The 13,275-nt window shown below is 33.7% G+C and overlaps 1 protein-coding gene across 1 annotated transcript in view; it reads right to left on the minus strand.

Annotated features, from left to right (window-relative positions):
- Positions 1–13,275, minus strand: part of LOC148431249 (uncharacterized) — a 97,038-nt gene that overhangs the window by 35,444 nt on the left and 48,319 nt on the right. The gene's annotated exons all lie outside the window — the stretch shown is intronic.

Genomic DNA, 13,275 nt, shown 5'->3' on the forward strand with positions numbered 1-13,275 from the left:
TTATATACACACATGAGCTTTTTCCTATATCACTCCATGGTATATTCTCTAAGGCTATTACATCCATCACTCTCCCTGTATGTCACCCCTCTGTACACATTGCCTCCTCATTACTCTACTCCCCTCTTATATACACACATGAGATTTTTCCTATATCACTCCATGGTATCTTCTCTAAGGCTATTACATCCGTCACTCTCCCTGTATATCACCCCTCTGTACACATTGCCTCCTGATTACTCTCCTCCCCTCTTATATACACACATGAGCTTTTTCCTATATCACTCCATGGTATATTCTCTAAGGCTATTACATCCATCACTCTCCCTGTATGTCACCCCTCTGTACACATTGCCTCCTCATTACTCTACTCCCCTCTTATATACACACATGAGATTTTTCCTATATCACTCCATGGTATCTTCTCTAAGGCTATTACATCCGTCACTCTCCCTGTATATCACCCCTCTGTACACATTGCCTCCTCATTACTCTCCTCCCCTCTTATATACACACATGAGCTTTTTCCTATATCACTCCATGGTATATTCTCTAAGGCTATTACATCCATCACTCTCCCTGTATCTCTCCCCTCTGTACACATTGCCTCCTCATTACTCTACTCCCCTCTTATATACACACATGAGCTTTTTCCTATATCACTCCATGGTATCTTCTCTAAGGCTATTACATCCGTCACTCTCCCTGTATCTCACCCCTCTGTACACATTGCCTCCTCATTACTCTACTCCCCTCTTATATACACACATGAGCTTTTTCCTATATCACTCCATGGTATCTTCTCTAAGGCTATTACATCTGTCACTCTCCCTGTATGTCACCCCTCTGTACACATTGCCTCCTCATTACTCTACTCCCCTCTTATATACACACATGAGCTTTTTCCTATATCACTCCATGGTATCTTCTCTAAGGCTATTACATCTGTCACTCTCCCTGTATGTCACCCCTCTGTACACATTGCCTCCTCATTACTCTACCCCCCTCTTATATACACACATGAGCTTTCTTGTTATCTATATACACTGACAAACATCCTTGACCTGTCAGAATAAAAATCTTTCATACACGTCCTACTACTATAATTATCTCTCTCCTGCTTCTATTAGCTGGTGACATATCTCCAAATCCAGGCCCCACTCATTATGGAATATAAATCCAGCAAACCTCATAAACATCATGTTTCTCCCATCACCCTCCCAGTCACTATAATGTGCCTTATGGAATGCACGCTCTGTCTGCAACAACTTTACATCCATCCATGACCTTTATCTCATAGAACCTCAACCTTCTGGTGATAACAGAAACATGGCTCACACAATCAGACGCTCCCTCCCCTGCAGCACTGTCACACGGTGACTACACGTCACACTCCTCCAGGCCTGGTGATAGTAAAGGAGGTGGGGTAGGAATATTACTGTCCCAATCTATCACATACACAGATCTCCCACAGGTACCATCACTCACAGTTACATCATTTGTACATTCTATCAGGACTGTCACCCCTTTCTCTCTGCGTGTTGCTGTCTATCACCCACCTGGGCCACCCAACAATCTCTGGAACATATTTCTGCCTGGTTCCCTCACTTCCTATCCTCAGACATCTCCACCATCATCATGGGTGATATCAGTATCACTACTGACAGCCCCCAATCTCCTCATGTCTCCAATCTACTCTCTGTAACCTCCTCTCTCAGCCTCTCCCAATGGTCTCCTCTACTCATCAGGAGGGTCACTGCCTTGTTCTGCTAACACCAAGGAAGAACTAGAAGAGGTTGTCTGTCATTGGTGCACATGTATAATATATAACTTATTGTTAGCTGTAACATGTATAGATTATATACAGTCAGTGAGATAATAAAAGATAGACAATTAGAAATGTGACTATAGAATGAAGCGTGTAATACAGAAATTCTGAGCTGTACGTCCCTACCATTAATTGCTCATATTTATGTGTATATATACGTGTCTTTCTCACTTGTTATATATCATTATATATTGTGATAATAAATTATTTATTCCTAATCCCTCAATATTATTCTCTGTACTCTTATGTCTATTTATTTCACAGTCATTGGTGATCCCAAAACAGATATTTCACAGAGAATATCATCTGATTCCTTTTACAGTACAGACAAATTAGCCAGAGTATAACGTTTTGTACAATGTATGTCTTATTATACTCATATGTATACTGTATCTATTCTGCTGCTCATATACACTCCGTGGTGTCTGCATTGTATCATTCATTATACTCCTCATATGTATACTGTATCTATTCTGCAGCTCATATACACTCCGTGTTTACTACAATGTATATATTATTATACTCCTCATATGTATACTGTATCTATTCTGCAGCTCATATACACTCCGTGGTGTCTACAATGTATATATTATTATACTCCTCATATGTATACTGTATCTATTCTGCAGATCATATACACTCTGTGGTTACTACAATGTATTATTTATTATTCCTCATATGTATACTGTATCTATTCTGCAGCTCATATACACTCCGTGGTGTCTACAATGTATCATTTATTATAGTCCTCATATGTATACTGTATCTATTCTGCAGCTCATATACACTCCGTGGTGTCTACAATGTATCATTTATTATAGTCCTCATGTATACTGTATCTATTCTGCAGCTCATATACACTCCGTGGTGTCTACAATGTATCATTTATTATAGTCCTCATATGTATAGTGTATCTATTCTGCAGCTCATATACACTCTGTGGTTACTACAATGTATCATTTATTATACTCCTCATATGTATACTGTATCTATTCTGCAGCTCATATACACTCTGTGGTTACTACAATGTATAATTTATTATACTCCTCATATGTATACTGTATCTATTCTGCAGCTCATATACACTCCGTGGTGTCTACAATGTATCATTTATTATACTCCTCATATGTATACAGTATCTATTCTACAGCTCATATACACTCCGTGGTTACTACAATATATCATTTATTATACTCCTCATATGTATACTGTATCTATTCTGCAGCTCATATACACTCCGTGGTGTCTACAATGTATCATTTATTATACTCCTCATATGTATACTGTATCTATTCTGCAGCTCATATACACTCCGTGGTTACTACAATGTATCATTTATTATTCTCCTCATATGTATACTGTATCTATTCTGCAGCTCATATACACTCCGTGGTGTCTACAATGTATCATTTATTATACTCCTCATATGTATACTGTATCTATTCTGCAGCTCATATACACTCCGTGGTGTCTACAATGTATCATTTATTATACTCCTCATATGTATACTGTATCTATTCTGCAGCTCATATACACTCCGTGGTTACTACAATGTATCATTTATTATTCTCCTCATATGTATACTGTATCTATTCTGCAGCTCATATACACTCCGTGGTGTCTACAATGTATCATTTATTATACTCCTCATATGTATACTGTATCTATTCTGCAGTTCATATACACTATGGTTACTACAATGTATCATTTATTATACTCCTCATATATATACTGTATCTATTCTGCAACTCATATACACTCTGTGGTGTCTACAATGTATCATTTATTATACTCCTCATATGTATACTGTATCTATTCTGCAGCTCATATACACTCCGTGGTGTCTACAATGTATCATTTATTATACTCCTCATACGTATACTGTATCTATTTTGCAGCTCATATACACTCCGTGGTTACTACAATGTATCATTTATTATACTCCTCATATGTATACAGTATCTATACTGCTGCTCATATACACTCCGTGATGTCTAGAATGCATCATTTATTATACTCCTCATATGTATACTGTATCTATTCTGCAGCTCATATACACTCTGTGGTTACTACAATGTATCATTTATTATACTCCTCATATGTATACTGTATCCTGCAGCTCATATACACTCTGTGGTTACTACAATGTATCATTTATTATACTCCTCATATGTATACTGTATCTATTCTGCAGCTCATATACACTCCGTGGTTACTACAATGTATCATTTATTATACTCCTCATATGTATACTGTATCTATTCTGCAGCTCATATACACTCTGTGGTTACTACAATGTATCATTTATTATACTCCTCATATGTATACTGTATCTATTCTGCAGCTCATATACACTCTGTGGTTACTACAATGTATCATTTATTATACTCCTCATATGTATACTGTATCTATACTGCTTCTCATATACACTCCGTGATGTCTAGAATGCATCATTTATTATACTCCTCATATGTATACTATATCTATTCTGCAGCTCATATACACTCCGTGGTTACTACAATGTATCATTTATTATACTCATATGTATACTGTATCCTGCAGCTCATATACACTCTGTGGTTACTACAATGTATCATTTATTATACTCATATGTATACTGTATCTATTCTGCAGATCATATACACTCTGTGGTTACTACAATGTATCATTTATTATACTCCTCATATGTATACTGTATATTCTGCAGCTCATATACACTCTGTGGTGTCTACAATGTATCATTTATTATACTCCTCATATGTATACTGTATCTATTCTGCAGCTCATATACACTCTGTGGTTACTACAATGTATCATTTATTATACTCCTCATATGTATACTGTATCTATTCTGCAGCTCATATACACTCTGTGGTTACTACAATGTATCATTTATTATACTCCTCTTATGTATACTGTATCTATTCTGCAGCTCATATACACTCCGTGGTGTCTACAATGTATCATTATTATACTCATATGTATACTGTATCTATTCTGCAGCTCATATACACTCCGTGGTGTCTACAATGTATCATTATTATACTCATATGTATACTGTATCTATTCTGCAGCTCATATACACTCCGTGGTGTCTACAATGTGTGATTTATTATACTCCTCATATGTATACTGTATCAATTCTGCAGCTCATATACACTCTGTGGTTACTACAATGTATCATTTATTATACTCCTCATATGTATACTGTATCTATTCAACAGATCATATACACTCTGTGGTTACAACAATGTATCATTTATTATACTCCTCATATGTATACTATATCTATTCTGCAGCTCATATACACTCCGTGGTTACTACAATGTATCATTTATTATACTCATATGTATACTGTATCTATTGTGCAACTTATATACACTCCGTGGTTACTACAATGTATCTATTATTATACTCCTCATATATATACTGTATCTATTCTGCAGATCATATACACTCTGTGGTTACTACAATGTATCATTTATTATAGTCCTCATATGTATACTGTATCTATTCTACAGCTCATATACATTCCATGGTGTCTACAATGTATCATTTATTATACTCATATGTATACTATATCTATTCTGCAGCTCATATACATTCCATGGTGTCTACAATGTATCATTTATTATACTCATATGTATACTATATCTATTCTGCAGCTCATATACATTCCATGGTGTCTACAATGTATCATGTATTATACTCCTCATATGTATACTGTATCTATTCTGCAGCTCATATACACTCTGTGGTGTCTACAATGCATCATTTATTATACTCCTCATATATATATATATACTGTATCTATTCTGCAGCTCATATACACTCAGTGGTTACTACAATGTATATATTATTATACTCCTCATATGTATACTATATCTATTCTGCAGATCATATACACTCCGTGGTTACTACAATGTATCATTTATTATACTCATATGTATACTGTATCCTGCAGCTCATATACACTCCGTGGTTACTACAATGTATCATTTATTATACTCCTCATATGTATACTGTATCTATTCTGCAGCTCATATACACTCCGTGGTGTCTACAATGTATCATTTATTATACTCCTCATATGTATACTGTATCTATTCTGCAGCTCATATACACTCTGTGGTTACTACAATGTATCATTTATTATACTCATATGTATACTGTATCTATTCTGCAGCTCATATAAACTCTGTGGTGTCTACAATGTATCATTTATTATACTCCTCATATGTATACTGTATCGATACTGCTGCTCATATACACTCTGTGGTTACTACAATGTATCATTTATTATACTCCTCATATGTATACTGTATCTATTCTGCAGCTCATATACACTCCGTGGTTACTACAATGTATCATTTATTATACTTCTCATATGTATACTGTATCTATTCTGCAGCTCATCTACACTCTGTGGTTACTACAATGTATCATTTATTATACTCCTCATATGTATACTGTATCTATTCTGCAGATCATATACACTCTGTGGTTACTACAATGTATCATTTATTATACTCATATGTATACTGTATCTATTGTGCAACTCATATACACTCCGTGGTTACTACAATGTATCATTATTATACTCATATGTATACTGTATCTATTCTGCAGCTCATATACACTCTGTGGTGTCTACAATGTATCATTTATTATACTCATATGTATACTGTATCCTGCAGCTCATATACACTCTGTGGTTACTACAATGTATCATTTATTATACTTCTCATATGTATACTGTATCTATTCTGCAGCTCATCTACACTCTGTGGTTACTACAATGTATCATTTATTATACTCCTCATATGTATACTGTATCTATTCTGCAGATCATATACACTCTGTGGTTACTACAATGTATCATTTATTATACTCATATGTATACTGTATCTATTGTGCAACTCATATACACTCCGTGGTTACTACAATGTATCATTATTATACTCATATGTATACTGTATCTATTCTGCAGCTCATATACACTCTGTGGTGTCTACAATGTATCATTTATTATACTCATATGTATACTGTATCCTGCAGCTCATATACACTCTGTGGTGTCTACAATGTATCATTTATTATACTCCTCATATGTATACTGTATCTATTCTGCAGCTCATATACACTCCGTGATGTCTAGAATGCATCATTTATTATACTCCTCATATGTATACTATATCTATTCTGCAGCTCATATACACTCCGTGGTTACTACAATGTATCATTTATTATACTCCTCATATGTATACTGTATCTATTCTGCAGATCATATACACTCTGTGGTTACTACAATGTATCATTTATTATACTCATATGTATACTGTATCTATTGTGCAACTCATATACACTCCGTGGTTACTACAATGTATCATTATTATACTCATATGTATACTGTATCTATTCTGCAGCTCATATACACTCTGTGGTGTCTACAATGTATCATTTATTATACTCATATGTATACTGTATCCTGCAGCTCATATACACTCTGTGGTTACTACAATGTATCATTTATTATACTCATATGTATACTGTATCTATTCTGCAGCTCATATACACTCTGTGGTGTCTACAATGTATCATTTATTATACTCCTCATATGTATACTGTATCGATACTGCTGCTCATATACACTCCGTGATGTCTAGAATGCATCATTTATTATACTCCTCATATGTATACTATATCTATTCTGCAGCTCATATACACTCCGTGGTTACTACAATGTATCATTTATTATACTCATATGTATGCTGCAGCTCATATACACTCTGTGGTTACTACAATGTATCATTTATTATACTCCTCATATGTATACTGTATCTATTCTGCAGATCATATACACTCTGTGGTTACTACAATGTATCATTTATTATACTCATATGTATACTGTATCCTGCAGCTCATATACACTCTGTGGTTACTACAATGTATCATTTATTATACTCATATGTATACTGTATCTATTCTGCAGATCATATACACTCCGTGGTTACTACAATGTATCATTTATTATACTCCTCATATGTATACTGTATCTATTCTGCAGATCATATACACTCCGTGGTTACTACAATGTATATATTATTATACTCCTCATATGTATACTGTATCTATTCTGCAGCTCATATACACTCTGTGGTGTCTACAATGTATCATTTATTATAGTCCTCATATGTATACTGTATCTATTCTGCAGATCATATACACTCCGTGGTTACTACAATGTATCATTTATTATACTCCTCATATGTATACTGTATCTATTCTGCAGATCACATACACTCTGTGGTTACTACAATGTATAATTTATTATACTCCTCATACGTATACTGTATCTATTCTGCAGCTCATATACACTCCGTGGTTACTACAATGTATATATTATTATACTCCTCATATGTATACTGTATCTATTCTGCAGCTCATATACACTCCGTGGTTACTACAATGTATCATTTATTATACTCCTCATATGTATACTGTATCTATTCTGCAGCTCATATACACTCCGTGATGTCTAGAATGCATCATTTATTATACTCCTCATATGTATACTGTATCTATTCTGCAGCTCATATACACTCTGTGGTGTCTACAATGTATCATTTATTATACTCATATGTATACTGTATCTATTCTGCAGCTCATATACACTCTGTGGTGTCTACAATGTATCATTTATTATACTCCTCATATGTATACTGTATCGATACTGCTGCTCATATACACTCCGTGGTGTCTACAATGTGTGATTTATTATACTCCTCATATGTATACTGTATCAATTCTGCAGCTCATATACACTCTGTGGTTACTACAATGTATCATTTATTATACTCCTCATATGTATACTGTATCTATTCTGCAGATCACATACACTCTGTGGTTACTACAATGTATAATTTATTATACTCCTCATATGTATACTGTATCTATTCTGCAGCTCATATACACTCCGTGGTGTCTACAATGCATCATTTATTATACTCATATGTATACTATATCTATTCTGCAGCTCATATACACTCCGTGGTTACTACAATGTATCATTTATTATACTCATATGTATACTGTATCTATTCTGCAGCTCATATACACTCTGTGGTGTCTACAATGTATCATTTATTATACTCCTCATATGTATACTGTATCGATACTGCTGCTCATATACACTCCGTGATGTCTAGAATGCATCATTTATTATACTCATATGTATACTATATCTATTCTGCAGCTCATATACACTCCGTGGTTACTACAATGTATCATTTATTATACTCATATGTATACTGTATCTATACTGCAGATCATATACACTCTGTGGTTACTACAATGTATCATTTATTATACTCATATGTATACTGTATCCTGCAGCTCATATACACTCTGTGGTTACTACAATGTATCATTTATTATACTCATATGTATACTGTATCTATTCTGCAGATCATATACACTCCGTGGTTACTACAATGTATCATTTATTATACTCCTCATATGTATACTGTATCTATTCTGCAGATCATATACACTCCGTGGTTACTACAATGTATCATTTATTATACTCCTCATATGTATACTGTATCTATTCTGCAGATCACATACACTCTGTGGTTACTACAATGTATAATTTATTATACTCCTCATACGTATACTGTATCTATTCTGCAGCTCATATACACTCCGTGGTTACTACAATGTATATATTATTATACTCCTCATATGTATACTGTATCTATTCTGCAGCTCATATACACTCCGTGGTTACTACAATGTATCATTTATTATACTCATATGTATACTGTATCTATTCTGCAGCTCATATACACTCCGTGATGTCTAGAATGCATCATTTATTATACTCCTCATATGTATACTGTATCTATACTGCAGCTTATATACACTCCGTGGTTACTACAATGTATCATTTATTATACTCATATGTATACTGTATCTATTCTGCAGCTCATATACACTCTGTGGTGTCTACAATGTATCATTTATTATACTCATATGTATACTGTATCTATACTGCTGCTCATATACACTCCGTGATGTCTAGAATGCATCATTTATTATACTCCTCATATGTATACTGTATCTATTCTGCAGCTCATATACACTATGTGGTTACTACAATGTATCATTTATTATACTCATATGTATACTGTATCTATCCTGCAGCTCATATACACTCTGTGGTTACTACAATGTATCATTTATTATACTCCTCATATGTATACTGTATCTATTCTGCAGATCATATACACTCTGTGGTTACTACAATGTATCATTTATTATACTCATATGTATACTGTATCTATTCTGCAGCTCATATACACTCCGTGGTTACTACAATGTATCATTTATTATACTCCTCATATGTATACTGTATCTATTCTGCAGCTCATATACACTCCGTGGTGTCTACAATGTATAATTTATTATGCTCATATGTATACTGTATCTATTCTGCAGCTCATATACACTCCGTGGTTACTACAATGTATATATTATTATACTCCTCATATGTATACTGTATCTATTCTGCAGCTCATATACACTCTGTGGTTACTACAATGTATCATTTATTATATTCCTCATATGTATACTGTATCTATTCTGCAGATCATATACACTCTGGTTACTACAATGTGTAATTTATTATACTCCTCATATGTATACTGTATCTATTCTGCAGATCATATACACTCTGTGGTTACTACAATGTATCATTTATTATACTCATGTATACTGTATCTATACTGCAGCTCATATACACTCTGTGGTTACTACAATGTATCATTTATTATACTCCTCATATGTATACTGTATCTATTCTGCAGCTCATATACACTCTGTGGTTACTACAATGTATCATTTATTATACTCCTCATATGTATACTGTATCTATTATGCAGCTCATATACACTCTGGTTACTACAATGTATCATTTATTATACTCCAATATATACTGTATCTATTCTGCAGCTCATATACACTCTGTGGTTACTACAATGTATCAATTATTATACTCCTCATATGTATACTGTATCTATTCTGCAGCTCATATACACTCTGTGGTTACTACAATGTATCATTTATTATACTCCTCATATGTATACTGTATCCTGCAGCTCATATACACTCTGTGGTTACTACAATGTATCATTTATTATACTCCTCATATGTATACTGTATGTATTCTGCAGCTCATATACACTCTGTGGTGTCTACAATGTATCATTTATTATACTCATATGTATACTGTATCTATTCTGCAGCTCATATATACTCCATGGTTACTACAATGTATCATTTATTATACTCCTCATATGTATACTATATCTATTCTGCAGCTCATATACACTCCATGGTGTCTACAATGTATCATTTATTATACTCCTCATATGTATACTGTATCTATTCTACAGCTCATATACACTCCGTGGTTACTACAATGTATCACTTATTATACTCCTCATATGTATACTGTATCTATTCTACAGCTCATATACACTCTGTGGTTACTACAATGTATCATTTATTATACTCATATGTATACTGTATCTATTCTGCAGCTCATATACACTCCGTGGTTACTAAAATGTATATATTATTATACTCATATGTATACTGTATCTATTCTGCAGCTCATATACACTCCATGGTTACTAAAATGTATCATTTATTATACTCATATGTATACTGTATCTATTCTGCAGCTCATATACACTCTGTGGATTCTTGTATCTCTCCAGGATAACACATTTTAAATGTTATGATGTTTTGTCCCAATGGGGCTGCAAAGTGAATTATCCTGGGGTATAAATTACCAATAACAACCCCTAAAGGACGTCAAACAGGTAAATTCCCAGTTATTATCAGTCCCAATTTGTCACCAATTATCTCTCATCTGTTTACGTCACAGACACATTATATACAGTTAGATCATGTAGGTATATATACTGATATAATAGCAGTAAGTGTATCTGACATCTGGTTACATCACAGACACATTATATACAGTTAGATCATGTAGGTATATATCCTGATATAGTAGTAAGTGTATCTGACATCTGGTGACATCACAGACACATTATATACAGTAAGATCATGTAGTTATATAGCCTGATATAATAGCAGTAAGTGTATCTGACATCTGGTGACGTCACAGACACATTATATACAGTTAGATCATGTAGGTATATACCCTGATATAATAGCAGTAAGTGTATCTGACATCTGGTGACATCACAGACACATTATATACAGTTAGATCATGTAGGTATATACCCTGATATAATAGCAGTAAGTGTATCTGACATCTGGTGACATCACAGACACATTATATACAGTTAGATCATGTAGGTATATACCCTGATATAATAGCAGTAAGTGTATCTGACATCTGGTGACGTCACAGACACATTATATAGAGTTAGATCATGTAGGTATATACCCTGATATAATAGCAGTAAGTGTATCTGACATCACTGAGAAATGAATGTAATATGAGGCTGTGGAGGAGACTGTACTACCAAACGTATACAGGAGCCAGTCTATATTCCTTACATAACCTGCTCCCCGGTACAACAAGAGGAAGAAAAGGGGTGGTATATAGGTGCACCAATCAGGAGGTTTATAATGAATTACTAAAAATTAACTTTTATTAAGTATGTACTAAAAATGTATATGGTCCCTCTAAAGATTCATGAACGGCTAAGTATAAAAATAAGGATTGAAGAGAGAAAATAGAATTAAATGATATACTAAGGGTTATGTCACTTAATTGGGCCGACTTATATTAGTATACACCTCTCATAATCAACTATTATGTCTATAGATAATGATTAATTATGCGTTTGTGTTGTCTGGCGTATAAAGTCTCTTCTATATGTGGCTCATATGAATAAATATTACCCAGATGCTTTGTTGTCTCATTTATTTATATCCTTATATCAGCAGATACAATAATAGCCATGTGCTGTAGGTGGATATTATATATAATATAATATAGATACAATAATAACAATGTGCTTTAGGTGGATATTATATATAACATAATAGAGATACAATAATAGCCATGTGCTGAAGGTGGATATTATATATAATATAGATACAATAATAACCATGTGCTGTAGGTGGATATTATATATAGTACAGATACAATAATAGCCATGTGCTGTAGGTGGATATTATATATAATATAATATAGATACAATAATAGCCATGTGCTGTAGGTGGATATTATATATAATATAGATACAATAATAACCATGTGCTGTAGGTGGATATTATATATAATATAGATACAATAATAACTATGTGCTGTAGGTGGATATTATATATAATATAATATAGATACAATAATAACCATGTGCTGTAGGTGGATATTATATATAATATAGATACAATAATAACCA

This window comes from Taudactylus pleione, unplaced genomic scaffold (assembly GCF_031769625.1).
Source record: "Taudactylus pleione unplaced genomic scaffold, aTauple2 ptg002591l, whole genome shotgun sequence".
Taxonomy (NCBI): Eukaryota; Metazoa; Chordata; class Amphibia; order Anura; family Myobatrachidae; genus Taudactylus; species Taudactylus pleione.